We start from the raw sequence: 15,698 nt of genomic DNA, 5'->3' as shown, positions 1-15,698 counted from the left end.
CTCCGGAAAAGACGTTTCTGAAACTTGAGATAGTGAGAATTTTAAGAATACAATTGTTTAGCTTGCATATTAAGTTGAAAATATTAGCAGTTATCTTAAATGAAATATAAATAAAATCAGCTGTAAGACGAGAAATGACCCACTCCTATTAGTGAATATAATTATTTACGATTCTGAAATTTACGTAATACTAGATATTTAAAAACATTAATGCAAGATTAAAATGCTCTTTTTATGCTTTATAAATTTAGATGAAGATTTTTTAATGTACACCACTACTCACAAATATTGTTGCATAGCACTTCTGATGCTTCTATTTCACTACAGTTAAGATTTTAGTGAAGATTAAAGAGAGAGGCTTGATAGAACATGAACCAGGTCCAGCACAATAACCCGATAAAGGTAAACGGCTAAATAAAGCTATATAGCTTTATCAGGGTAATACCTTGATCAAGGTATTTCATGTAATAAAAAAAAATCTTAAAAAATGAAATACTGAAAGTTGAGCTCTGAGTTGTTGTCAGTAAATTCACCATGCATGTACTCAAACACAAAGCAATCAGTTAAAATAAAAAAAAAAAATGAAAATATGAGTTATAATGATATAATTTACTCTGAAAAATAAGGACAAAGTCTACCACTTTTTATCTAGTTGTATTTTAACGACATTTGATCACTTATAATAAAAATTTTAAATATAGGAAACCCCAAACCTTCAAGTGGCGTCGGAATTTTAAATATTCTATGGATTTCGCTGAATGCCTGTCTCTCATTCTGCAATCATCCAACCTCTGTCCGCGTAAAAACATTTTTTTGGGGATATACGGTCAAGTCACGTTACAAAATTCATTTTTTTTTACAGCATTCCAATCTCGGAATAATGTCATCCTGTAAACTCTACCTTCTGTCCGAAAATGTTATATGCAACTTGAATATTAATGTTTGGCTTCTTTTATTATTTTTCCCCAATTGTTTACAAAATGTATTGGTCTCTGTATGTGTTTATCGAATGTCAACGCAGAATTTTTTCTCTACTCACTGCTCCACTTATTTAAAAATTTTGTTAACAATCCAATCCGTCAGGATAAGTACTAACTTTGATTCCTCAGCAATTTTAAAATTTTGAACGTTTAGATATTGCAAATTTGACCTGATAACTTCTGCCAACCTCATCATGTGAAAGTCATCCAGATTTCCACGGAAGTTTATAAAATACATGTACAAACTTGATTTTAAAAGTTATTAATACAGTTTGTAATTTTGTAATAAAAATTTTGCGGTGTTCGGGGTCTCCATTCCACGTCTGATTATGAAGCTTAAATGTAATTGAACATTTGAAATTGAAAAAGATTTTACATTTTTCAATTCACATTTAGTAATGGATTAGAAATATGCTAGTAATAAATAGCAATGACACAGCTTTTATTAAATTCTTAGCTTGTCCAGGAACTTTACGGACGACTCTCGTATGTAAAATATGAAAGTCAAAACTCTAGTAGCTAAAGAATTATGGGCAAGGTTAAAGGTTTTTGGACAAACAAATAGACATACAGATATAGGGACAGACAGACGTACACGACAAAACCTATATGTACCCCGAATCTTCGATTAAACGAAAGACACTTACACTTTTTATCTCGTTGTATTTAAACTTCAGTGGAAGATTGGTATAAAATGATGTTTCTTTTTCTCATCCCACGAGCAGACCTGCTCTGTAAAAAAGGAAAACATATTGTGACCGCGTGTTTTTACCAATAAATGTATTACTTAATAAAACCCATTTGAATTATTGTTTTTAATTTTTGTCCATAATGTGTTTCCATACTTAGTATTAAGAATGAGCGTTTGTATATATTTATTACACTAAGGCTTTCCATAGTATATCCCATTTGGTCAAGCATGCTATTCATGCATGGATGAACCCAGGTATTTGATTGGAGACTCTGGTAAGAATTTTACTACTGAAGTATTTTTAGACACTTTCAAAAAGATCCTTGAATTGAGCAGTGTGTTAACTGACTCTAGAATAATTTATTGATTTCTACAGTTTTGACTTTTCTGAAATAACTTGTAGACCTTATGGACATTGGACAATATACTAAACAGGTCAGTTTATTAACATTTTTAACATTATTAATTATGAGCATGCAGTGTGAAAGTTATGTGAATGAGATTTGAGTAAAGAGTTATTTTTCATGAGTTTTATATATTTTGTCAATAATCAGTCAGACTTACTTTGTGATAAATCATTATAGCTATGACTGACTGAGAAGGGAATACCCGGTTTACAGATCAGGTTCATATTTCATATATTTGGTAAGATTACAGTGTGTCTAGTGAAGTTTATTTATATTGTGATGTCTATTTGTGTTGTAAATAGAATTTCATTTGGATACAATGAATGAAAATGTTTATAGAGAAAAGTGAATTATTTTATGGTAATGAATTTGCATATAATATAATGCATGATGAAATACTTTATGATCTTTGAAAGTTATGAGGAAAATGTAATTATTTCCCTGAGCAGCATATTCAGTGTTTTATGCTATGTTTGTGTATGTGTGTTTGTCTGTGAATTATTTGTTAAATATTTTATTTACAGAACCTTTTGTTTGTTTGTGAACAACACATGACCTGAATAAATGCATTGGTGATATTGAACCCATCTTACTCTCGTTGTGATTAAAACCAACGTTTACAAATGGCGCCCATGTACCTTGGACATCACCAATAGCCGCTACGCAGTGACGTATCCGGGGCGGGAAGTGATCACGTGCCTGTTGGATCCGCCACGACATAGAGCGACATTAAATATCATCGGGTTCGAACTACAGAATTTTCCAACCATCATGGCTTCCATTTACATGTGTCGGTAAAATTGTTTAAATTTTTACGTACAGCAAGGAACTTGAGTGTGAATGAACTTTAAGAAAGACATTTTCTGAACATCACCATTAACCATAGTGACATTGATCACTTTTGTGAATTAAACTGTCAGTATTTATTTGCCATTTAATATTGAATTATTTTGTGCATCATCAATCAGCTGATCTCTTGACAGTCTTGTTAATTTTTACACTTGTGCTTGTCTTGATACTTGCTATTTATTCATATGTTTATTTATTTATTTTTGCATTGACATCACCTTGATCATCACCACCATTATTTGTGCCTCCATTTTTGACACTGATTGAGAAATATTTTTGAAGCAAGAGTCACAGATCAGGAAGTGTGAAAGATATTTCAGATTAACAAGAGGTTAAGGTAAATATTAACCACTAAACTTTATTAATTGACAAAACCTTTATGACAGTAAGACCTACTACGCTTATCTGATCAAAATGTCTGTTGTTGTCAGTTGGTATTGAGACTTTGAGTCTGTGGTTAAAGTTAGTTGTATTTTCATCTGATCAAAACATTTGTCTGTAGTCAAAAGATACTGGTACATTCCTGCAGAAGTTTGTCTGTCTTTGATTGCTTCTTCTTTAAACCACTTGATTCAGTTTGATTATATTGGTGTAAACCACTGAGCATATTTGAATTTGAAAACAATTTCCTGATCCCATATTATTATCATTTGACATTTGCTATTTGAATTTATATTGTTTGTACTTCGGGTTATTTCGTGCATTTTGACGTTGCCATCTGAAGATTACAACTACAGCTTAAGAGGTTTGATATTTAGTTTAGAAATTTTTAGTTAAGAGATTGGATTAGAATTATGTAGTTAAATTAGATTTAAATCACATTATTTTTTTTTCAGGATAATTCTTATAAATCTTTTTCAGGTTTAGTTAAATTAGTTAATTAGATATTTATTTATCATTAGATTAGTATCCTAGTTAAGATTAGCAATTAAGAACTAGTATATAGTTTTACTCAAGTACACTACAAGAAATCAACAAACATGTCAGTCGAATTCACTACGGATGAACTTGAAAACATCGCAAATGTGTTCAAGGATTTGAAAGTCAAACCGAAAGCCGACACTACTCAGGACTTTACAGATTGGATGATAGGCTACGTTGCAAACATGCCTGTGAAAACAGAGACAGGTAGCACCACAAGCTCAACAGTGACAACCTCCACCACCAAAACAACAACAAATTATGTTCCAAAAATATCAGTGTTCATGGGAGATGGAAGGAAGGAAGACAACTACGACGTATGGTATTATGAGGTGGAATGTCTGATTAAAGCACAATACAGTGAAGCAACAATAGCGCAAGCCATTAGACGATCACTAAGAAGTGAGGCAAGTAAAGCCATTATGCAGCTTGGCCCAGATGCATCAGTCCAGCAGATGTTACATAAACTTGATAATATATTTGGAAGTATGGAAAGAGGAGAAAACATCATGAAAGAATTTTATAGAACAAGTCAAAAGAAGTGCGAGGATAGCATCGTGTGGAGTTGTAGACTCGAAGAAATTTTCAGGAAGGCTTTGATGAAGGGAATAGTTCAGGAAAGTGAGAGAAATGAAAAACTTCGATCAAGATTTTGGAACGGATTACAACAATGGCTGAAGGACATAACCGGATATAAGTATGATACCATAAAGGACTTTGATGATCTCAGAAAGGAAGTTAGACTCATAGAGAAGGAACACGAGAATCGTAAAACAACAACAACAATGGCTATAACTGCGAATTATCAGGATCAAGACAATCGTGAGGATGAAAGTGATTCAAACCTTAAGGGATTAGTTCAGCAGATGAATGCAAGATTAAGAAAGATGGAAACGGAAAAGAAAGACTATGCTAGAAATAGAAGAGATAAACCAGTGAATACAGATGTAAACAGAAGTAGAGATGGAAAGAGATATGAGGATGAACAAAGTGTGCAGTACAGAGAGAGATATGATAATCGACAATGCTATCAGTATCAAGGAAGAGGCCAGAGGAGATCGTATATACAGTGCTTTAGATGTGGACAGTATGGACATATGGCACAGGGCTGTAGGGTACTTCTTGACCATCGCCGACATTTAAACTACAGCAGACCGCCGTCAAGGGGCACACGTCCGGTCTACCGTCGAGGAGCCCCATAACTGACACTCATCTAGTGGGAGAAACAACAGAGGTTGAGATACAGATTGAGAATCAAATCACGAAAGCACTTTTAGACACTGGATCCACCGTGTCAACAATTAGTGAAACATTTTATAGAGAACATTTAGGACATCTACAACTGCATCCTATCTCAGACTTTATTTCCATAGAATGTGCTAATGGAGAACGGTTCCCATACCATGGATACATTGAAGTAACTATGTCAGCAAAAGGACTACCACATTCTAACAACTTGACAGATTTCCCTTTACTCGTAGTCCCAGACAACAACTACAACAGAAATGTTCCTATACTATTTGGTACCAACATTCTTCACCATCTACTCAATGATTTACAGGAACAACATGGTCAAAATTTTCTTCAAAGAGCTCGACTACATACACCATGGTATTTAACATTCCGAAGCATGGTTTTACTGCAGAAAGATTTAAAAAGAAACAACAACAGAATTGGAATCGTTAAATCAGCCGAAAACAAATGTATCCTCATCCATCCCAATACCAGCATGACTTTGACAGGCTATATAGACAAGGCAATGTCTCATCAACCCACAGCAGCCTTACTACAACCAACAAAAACATCAGTAATCCCATCTGACTTAGAAATTGCACCAACAATTATCAACTACCAATATCCGATGAGGAATCTTGTGAAAATCTACATTGACAACATAACTACTCGTACCGTCAGTGTTCAACCAAAGTCAGTCCTATGCGAACTGCAGCCTGTGACGATTGAGAATGAACAACATTGTTTTTCTACCAACACCACAGATGACAATGAGTGGACACAGATGCTTAACATTGATGAAAACAACTTAACATGGAATCAGATTCAAGAAGGACAAAACTTAATCAACAAATACTCTTACATCTTTTCAAAATCTGACACAGATATTGGCCATTCAACATAAGTTAAACATCAAATTGAACTTCTGGATCCTGAACCATTCAAACAGAAAGCTCGTCGAATTCCACCATCAATGTTCAAAGAAGTGAGACAACATCTAGACCAATTACTTTCAGCTGGAATAATCAGAAGATCCAAGTCTCCATGGCCCAGCAATGTTGTGTTATGCAGGAAAAAGAACGGCCCGTTGCGTATGTGCATCGACTATCGTCAACTTAATCTCAAGACCAAGAAAGATTCTTATGCAGTGCCAAGAATTGAGGAAATCCTAGATGCATTAGCAGGTAACAAGTATTTCACCATTCTGGATATGAAAAGCGGATACCACCAGATCGAACTATTTGAACAATATAAGGAAAGGACAGCTTTTACTGTTGGCCCGCTTGGATTTTTCGAATTAAACAGACTTCCTTTTGGACTCGTAAATGCACCAGCAACATATCAAAGATTTATGGAAGACTGTTTTGAAGGATTACATCTAGAAATTTGTTACATCTACCTAGACGATTTGATCATCTTTTCCAAAACTTATGAAGAACACCTAGAGAGGTTAGAAAAAGTATTCAAAAGACTAAGGGAGGTAAACCTGAAATTAACCACCAAGAAATGTGAATTTTTCAGAAGGAAAGTGAAGTACATAGGAAACATCATATCAGAAAATGGAATAGAACCAGACCCTGACAAGATCAAGAAGGTAATAGATTGGCCAACCCACAAAACCCAGACCAAGTACGACAATTCTTAGGATTCGTGGGGTACTATAGAAGATTTATTGAAGGATTCTCAAAGATAGCGAAACCCTTGACAGACCTTATGCCGGAAGGAAACAGAAAAACTAAGCGAAAAGGAACATTACAAGAACTACCCGCTAAATGGAAATGGAACAAAGAGCAAGAAGAATCATTCACAATTTGAAAAAGAAATTGACATCTTACCCAATACTTGGATACCCAGATTTTTCATTACCGTTTGAACTACACACGGATGCATCTGCTACCAGCTTAGGAGCCGTACTTTACCAAACTCAGGACAACAACAAGATAGTAATTGCTTATGCCAGCAGAGGACTATCAAAATCAGAAAGAAACTATCCAGTACACAAACTCGAATTTTTAGCTGTCAAATGGGCTATCACCGAGAAGTTTCATGACTATATGTACGGAAATAAGTTCACCGTTATAACTGATAACAACCCATTGACTTATGTTCTCTCATCAGCTACACTGGGTGCCACTAGCCAACGCTGGACTGCGGCACTATCCAATTTCGAATTCGATATCTACTACAGACCAGGATCTCAGAATGCTGATGCTGATGGATTATCAAGAATTCCAATTGATACGATTAAAGCCATCTCCAATATGAATCAGGTTCCACTGATAGAATCAATTTTCGTTTCACCTGAAGTCATAGACAACAATCTACCAACACTGCCAGACCATTCAGAAATTGATTTCAAACAACAACAATGCAGAGACCCAGTCATCAGATTTTGGTACCACAACGTAAGATATCAGACCAAACCACAGAAATTTCAACTACCAATGACAAATTATAAAGACCATCTATTTTTCCACAGAAATTTTGAAAGACTCAAGATCCAAGATGGCATTTTAGTTAAACAAACAACAGAAATCAACAGGAGGAAAGTACAAACTATTTTATCTCATTCATGTACCAGACTGGCATTGAAACTTCTACATACCAACATGGGTCATCCAGGACGAGACAAAACAAATGCTCTGATAAGAGACAGATTTTGCTGGAGAGGCATGGGAAACGACATCGAGTATTTCATAAGAAACTGCAAAAGATGTATCTTGAGGAAATCCACAACAGAAAGAGCCCCACTAGTGAACATAACATCTCATCACCCATTAGAAATTCTTTGCATGGATTATCTTACCCTTGAAACATCGAAAGGAGGATACAACAGCATACTCGTAATTACTGACCATTTCACCAAATTTGCACAAGCCATTCCGACTAAGAATCAAACAGCCAAAACCACCGCAGAAACATTATTTCAACATTTTATTCTTCACTATGGAATTCCAAACAAAATTCATAGCGACCAAGGTCCTCAATTCGAATCACAAATCATTTCGGAACTTTGTAAAATTATGGACATCAAGAAAAGCAGGACAACACCATATCACCCAATGGGGAATGGAGTTTGCGAACGGTTCAATAGAACACTTCTTAAAATGTTAGAAACTCTGGAAACAACTCAAAAAGCAGACTGGAAAACTTACATCTCATCAATAGTACATGACTACAATTCAACAAGACAGGACTCTACGGGATTTTCACCTTTCTACTTAATGTTTGGCAGAGAACCAAAATTACCTGCAGACGTCATATTTAGCTTACCCGATTCTTCAGAAGACAATACAATGGATCAGTACATTGAGAACCTGAAAACAAACTTAAAGGAATCTTACAGAGTTGCTGAGCAGTTTATCAAGAAGTCACAACAGAAACAGAAACATCAATATAACCTAAAAGCCAGAAACGCAGAAATAAGACCAAGAGATAAAGTTTTAATAAAGAGAGTCGCATTCGAAGGAAAACACAAACTGTCCGATAAATGGGAAGAAACACCATATGATGTAGTAGACCAACCTAACCCATCCATCCCAGTATTCATAGTCAGCAATGGAGAAAGAACAAGAACATTACACAGAAATTTACTGTTACCATTCCAGAATATTGACACCCCAGAGCAAGAATTGTTGAAGCTAAAACTAGCACCACGCCGAATCAAAACCAGACCTTATAAACAACAGAAACAACAAACGGAGAGTGACAGCAGTGAGTCTGAGGATGAATTTGTGACGGAATCAGTAGTGGTTGTAAAACACAACACTGGTACAGTTGATACCCAGAAATCACAAACAGGACAAAGGACAGACAGTTCTACTGTGATAGAAAACCAAGGACAAGGTCATGCATCAAAAGATGCAGGAAGAATAGAGCTCGAGCACAGTACAAGTCATGAAGACAGAGTACAAGAGATTGAAGATACCACCGATCAAACAGAATCAGGAGAAGTTCATCATACTGAACCCAAGGAAACACTACCGGTAGTGACCAATGAAGAAGAGACAGAACATAGAGAAACTGAAGCGACGGGAGATGCAAGAGCACCTGTTAGACCAATGAGACCATTAAGACCCAGAAAAAGACCCAAATGGATGACCACCGGAGAATTTACCATCAACAACCAAGTAACAACCAACAGTCAACAACCTGAATGGAAGAACAAAATAGATATTTTATTAGCACTGGCAGATACAGAAATATTTGAAGGAATTGACAAGAAGGATCTAACAAAAGCCATGATTAATGTTATATTAAGATAAGTAGCTAGCTATTTCTTATCTCGCGGGTGATCGAATCCCAAAATGGGACGTGTCCTTTAGATGGAAGTCGTGAGACTGTATAAACTCATGTCATGTGTCTCCATGAGTATCGGCTGAACAATGTCCTTCACTAGTCAGTGACCCTGATTACCGGGTAAAGGTATATGGTGGCGTCTGAATTTGAGTGCAAAATTCTTGAATGGGACGAAAAACAACAAACTAGCAATAAATAAAAAGATGCTTTGAATCCAATGTTTTTATTCATAAATATAACATGCAATACATATTTTTAAGATGATGGAACCGGTACATGTATGTTGGTTCTTAGTATTAACAAAGAAAAAAATATTCTGGTTTATTTTCCTTTCTCAACTGCAGCAAAGTAATGGTTAATCTACACAATAATATGTATAGGTAATATATGACTGTGTCTTTCATTACATAGGCCCTAAGATCATAAACTGAGAGCAAATAAAAATAAACCAATATAATTTTTGAAATACTTTTGATAATAAGTCAAACTTTTCATCATATGTTGGAATTTACATTTAACCCGGTATCAAAAACTGGAAAATTATTAAAACAGTGCAACATTAAACTCCGGACACGACATTTGTCCGGAGTTTTGCCAACCACTTTTCCAAAGATATGTGGAAATCATTTATGTCATCTGATGGGATTTTTAAAAACTTATCACATGAACCAAAATTTACACCTGATTATCTTCTAGGTAAAAAGATATTACACCTGAAATCAAGAAATCCCATGGGATAATGGTGGGATTTTTTTCTCCTAACCAATATCCCACCATTATTCTGTGGGTGAAAAATGTATTCTGTGGGATTTTTTCTCCCATAGAAGTTTAAAAATCCCATAAATGCTTTATAATGGGACAAAATATCCCATATACTTGTTTATAGAAAATAATATTCCATCTCTTTATAAATGTGGGATTTATCCCATATTCATTTCAAAATAGATAAAAATTCTCCCATGGGATAAAGAAACAATAGTTTTAAACCAAATAGAGAAACTATTGAACAGATGAACAACTATTAATTATTCACTTTCATTTAACTTTTAAGTTATATGTTTCCTAAACTATTTTTTTCATTTCTTAAAATTAACAATTTTGGGGTAATGTTTAATTTTTTCAATGATTCAAGATTTTACATGAAATAGCATTAAAATCAAAAGTGGTTTATCTCTATAATTTTCAGGGTTTTTTTTTTTTCTTGTAAGTAAAAAAGCATATTTCCCTTGTATGTAGATTACCTTATTTTATTCTTTTGATTGGGAAAAATAAAAAATGCAATTAAGAATGAACAAATCTTTTTCTGTTTATTTTCCTCCTAATCATTTAGGTTAATTTATTGCATATGTGCCATTTGTCAAGCTTTGCAACCTGATCACGTTGTTAGATCTTTGCCTGTTTGTTGCACGAAACTGGTAGGTTTCCAATAAAAAAAAAATCCCATGAAATTGGGTCATATCAGTCACTCTGAGATTCTTAGAGAGTTTTAAAACTTATTCAGATGCACAAACTGTAATAATTTACCTAATTTTTACTTTAAATTTTCTTGATCCTGATCATGCCTTGTTTTGTTCCAATGACAGCTGGAAATGAATTTACACACAACGAACCCGATCTGACAAATGTACAGAAAATAATGTTTGGAAAAAAAATCAGCCATCTTCAATCATTATGCACATTTATTGGTAGTTTGCATAAAAAAAAAATTAACAACCTTTTCACTAATTTCAAAACTTTCTACCTACACCTTAGAAACATATCAAGAATTTTTGACAGTTTATTGAACCCGTTCGAAAATAAAAAAAAGATGAAAGGGCATGGATCCAGAATATTTGAGGTGGTACTCTACTCATTGCTTCATATCATCCGGAAGAAAACAAGTCTTCCTTAATTCTGTTACTTCTTTAGTAAATGTACTATGCTGATCATTTACTTATTATTTTTTGGTATATATAAGAATTAAGCACCATTGACTTTGGATTCAACTGTAGTCAAGTCACCTTAAGCCTTTGCAAGTTTCTTCTTTGTTTAACGTCAGCATGCACCTTGATTTTAGACACCCCATAAAACATAAAAGAAGAGGACCAAACCACAGTTAATACCCAAGCAGATGCAAATATAGCACAATGATATCATACAAAATCTGAGTATTAAACTTTTACCTAAGCAATCTACATGTAATTTGAATAAGATGTTTGACCCGCACGCATACTCGCTAAACTGACTGTAGTGACTATGAGTGGATCTAACATCTTATTTTAACTACATAGGCAATTTAGCCACATATGATCCACATATGCATTGCCTTTCATATGAAGATCATATGTGGATCATATGAGAATCATATGTATATACACTCATATGAGAATCATATGTGGCCAATCATATGAGAATCATATGATCATACATATGTGAATCATATGAAGTAATATACATATGATTCTCATATGAAAGATCCTGCATATGAGAATCATATGAATATTCTGACAATAATCATATGAGAATCATATAAAACTGAACATATGAGAATCATATGAAACAATGTTCACTTATTTGTCCTTGTTATACTCAGGTAAAATTCATACGAATGTTTTGACTGTGATCATATGAGAATCATATGAAACAGTGATCATATGAGAATCATATGAAACAGTGTTCACTTATCTGTCCTTGTTATACTGAAGTAAAATTGCAATTTCAACAATATATATCAAAAGATAAATTTAAATGTACATTTATTCAAAAGAATTTGTTAGTAATTAATTATATGTAAAGTTCTATTCTGTTTACCCCCCCCCCCCTTTCCTTCTAAAAAAAACCTTTCACAATTTTTTTTCTGTTATAATGCATTTCCCAAACAAAAAAGATATAGAATAAATTAATTTGCTTTTCATTTTAAATCTTTTGGGTTTGGCTAAGAAAAATTATAACAAGAGGCCCAGGGGCCACATCGCTCACCTGAGCAATTGGCTAGGAAAAAACATAGATCAGATCAGAACTGAAAGTAATCTGGGGGGGTGGGGGGGCACGCTTGAATTTTCACCCCCCCCCAGGGGGTTATGATTTGAAAAAACAACAAACTTTAATCTACACTACCTGAGGATGATTCCCTATAAATATAACAAAGCCTAGCTTTGAAGTACTTGAAAAGAAGATTTTAAAAGGTTTCCCTATATGTTCCTATGTAAAACTTTGATCCGCCATTTTGGCCCCACCCTACCCCCGGGGGTCATGATTTGAACAAACTTGAATCTTCACTACCTGAGGATGATTCCACGAGTTTAATCTTTTCTGGCCCAGTCAGCCAATGGTACTTGAGAAGAAGATTTTTAAAGATTTTTCCTATATATTCCTATGTAAAACTTTGATATGCCATTTTGGCCCCACCCTTCCCCCGGGGGTCATGATTTGAACAAACGTGAATCTACACTACCTGAGGATGACCCCACATGAGTTTCATCTTTCCTGGCCCAGTGGTTCTTGAGAAGAAGATTTTTAAAGATTTTTTCTATATATTCCTATGTAAAACTTTGATCGGCCATTTTGGCCCCACCCTACCCCCGGGGGTCATGATTTGAACAAATTTGAATCTACACTACCTGAGGATGATTCCACATGATTTTTATCTTTCCTGGCCCAGTGGTTCTTGAGAAGAAGATTTTTTAAAAATGCTATTAATTTTTCTCTAATTTATAATTATCTCCCCTTGGAAAAGGGCCTAGCCCTTCATTTGAACAAACTTGAATCCCCTTCACCCAAGGATACTTTGTACTAAGTTTGGTTGAAATTGGCCCAGTGGTTCTTGAGACGAAGATGAAAATGTGAAAAGTTTACAACAACAACGACAACGACGACGACAACGACGACAACGACAACGACGACAACGACAGACAACGGACAAATTTTGATCAGAAAAGCTCACTTGAGCCTTTGGCTCAGGTGAGCTAAAAATACCGTATTTTTCTCCGGGCCGGTTTTGTCTTTTATTGGATGAAAATATACGTCAATTTTGACGTCACTGCTGCAGCAGACGTGTTGGGTGTTTGGAAAAGGCAAGTGATCTCCTAACAATAATATTTTGATTCATATTGTTTAAATATCATTTCATTATTGTTACAGGTGCGTATGAACTCTCTATATACTCTTATCACTTGCATCATGCATGTAATTGTTAAATCAATGTATTTCGTAAACCTAACGTTCGTGATCTGTAAGTAAGTTTGGATAAAATTTGTTTCTGAATGAATGTAAACATTACATGTTAGGCTAAAGGCATTACTACTTTTTTAAAACTTGAATTTGTTTTCGTTTTGTTACGTACTGATAGGAAAGTGAAAGTAGAAACCTTGTATGTCAGTTGGCGTTATGTATGTTGAGATCGTTATCAAGTCCGGATTCCTTCTTAAACTTAATGACAAATGTTTGTTTTTATGGCCTATAGATGCATTCGGCAACTTGAGTTCAGTGTCACAGTGCTGTTTTTTTCAGTCCAGAGCCCGAAGCTGATAAGACTGGCGAGTGGTTCTGAAGCTGATTTGGCAGACGATTGCATCATCACAATATTGAAGGTAAAAATAAATACTTGAAATAAAAAATCAAAGTATCTGTAATGTCTCTTTATGACAAAATATTTCTTGCTAATTTCTTTTTGTTCTTTTATAATTCTACATTGTTTGCATGGCTTCATCAAAAATAAATTCAACTCAACTCAATACTCTAGAAATTTTATTCTACATTATAATTTTAATCCAGTGCACTTAAAATATGCAAATTATGAATAGATTTTACTGGCTGTAAAGGCTATAAAACTATACAGTATACAATAAATTTGTTGGGAAAGCCCGGGAAAGGGGGGATAAATTGGATTTTTGAATTTCAACTAAAAATTTATAACAGTGACATCCAACTTTAAAGGTATGAATACACGTGCATAGATGTGTGTTGAAAGAACATCAGCTAGCTAATCCATTGAATATTTACATCTATGTATTCATTTACTAACAATTATTTTTCCCCCCAACACTAGTGAATGGTGTGCGTGCCTATAGTTTCGGGTTAAATGTTAGATATATTTAAGACTATAGAGAACCTATACAAACTTGTACTCTCTCCTTTTGATAGTTTAAGTTTTAATTAAATGTATTCTTAGAAAATATCTACTGTGTGAGACTGTTAGTATTTGTCTTACAGGTTTAATATACAGTCAGCCTCTCATAAGATAAAGAACAAATCCCAAGATCCAAGGCTTGCTTCAAAGCTAAGGTAACTACACACTGTTAAATAAACTTTGTTATAGTCTTCCCAAAAGTTTGGGATATCTTGGAATCACAATGTCTGTTTTTCTGCCTGTCTACTTGTCTGTAGTATTTTTTGTCCAAAAATAATATACATGTATCTGTATCAGAATCTTTTTTAATTTTTTGACAATCTGAATTAATATATACTGTTTGAACATTCCAAATATAATTGTCTAAATAACAAAAAAAAAATGCTTTTTATGATTTTATTGTGAAGCATATCTTTCAATAGTGTAATTGTTTTGCAAATTACATTGATAATAGGATTCCTCAAAACATCTAGTATAACATATATAACATTAGTTTTATTTTGTATAATATCTGTGTCAGTGAATTGGGCATACATTTGTTTGCTGATTATACCTAAGTAACTTTAATAACTCATATAATTTAAGAATTATTTTATTTTTACTTTTGAAATTTTTGTAGAGACCATTCTGTGCCACAAAGAAATTGTTCAGGAAAAGGAGAAGAGGTGGATGTTCATTTTTGGTACGTAACAGTTCAAAGAGATTTTCAAAATGGTCATGGAAGATCAAAGGGAGGACAACTGAAAAAAACTGAAAGATACAGAAGTCTGAATTTGACCTGTGAAGATTTCCCATATTGTATGCTGGAATAATCATTAACTTGATTTTTCATAAATTTACAATAGAGAATACATGATAAATGTTATTGCTGATATTTCAATGTTGCTTTGGACACTTTCATGTCATATGGTATTTTTATACATTACCTAAGTATGTTATTCATTTGTACATGTACAATATACAAGTTTAACTACTAAATCATTTTGCTAAGATCTTATAATTTGTACTCATGTTAGAATATGTTTAATACATGTATCGAGAAATCCTACTGACTTGTTTGTTTATTTTCTTGTTTAGAATGTACACTGTGAAAAATAAGTTATTTCTCTTGATGAAAATAATTTTATCAAAAAAGTTGTGTAAGCATTTTAAGATATTTTAAAATATTTAACCAATGACGATAGATCATTGCAGTGTAATGAATTTTCATC

At 34.0% G+C, this 15,698-nt stretch overlaps 2 long non-coding RNA genes across 2 annotated transcripts; both read left to right on the top strand.

Annotated features, from left to right (window-relative positions):
- Positions 1–2,006: 2,006 nt before the first annotated feature.
- LOC134282372 (uncharacterized) lies at positions 2,007–3,977 on the top strand. The gene is made up of 3 exons (XR_009995281.1): positions 2,007–2,106; positions 2,256–2,316; positions 2,603–3,977. It is a non-coding gene; the product is annotated as an uncharacterized LOC134282372 (long non-coding RNA).
- A 9,380-nt stretch (positions 3,978–13,357) lies between these two features.
- LOC134282371 (uncharacterized) lies at positions 13,358–15,174 on the top strand. Its single transcript, XR_009995280.1, has 3 exons — positions 13,358–13,948; positions 14,571–14,642; positions 15,107–15,174. It is a non-coding gene; the product is annotated as an uncharacterized LOC134282371 (long non-coding RNA).
- The last annotated feature ends 524 nt before the right edge of the window (positions 15,175–15,698 follow it).

This window comes from Saccostrea cucullata, unplaced genomic scaffold (genome assembly GCF_032062105.1).
Source record: "Saccostrea cucullata isolate Sc308-1 unplaced genomic scaffold, CSIRO_AGI_Scuc_v1 ctg5415, whole genome shotgun sequence".
In the NCBI taxonomy this organism is placed as follows: Eukaryota; Metazoa; Mollusca; class Bivalvia; order Ostreida; family Ostreidae; genus Saccostrea; species Saccostrea cuccullata.
This window is presented reverse-complemented; position numbering and strand designations above follow the sequence as displayed.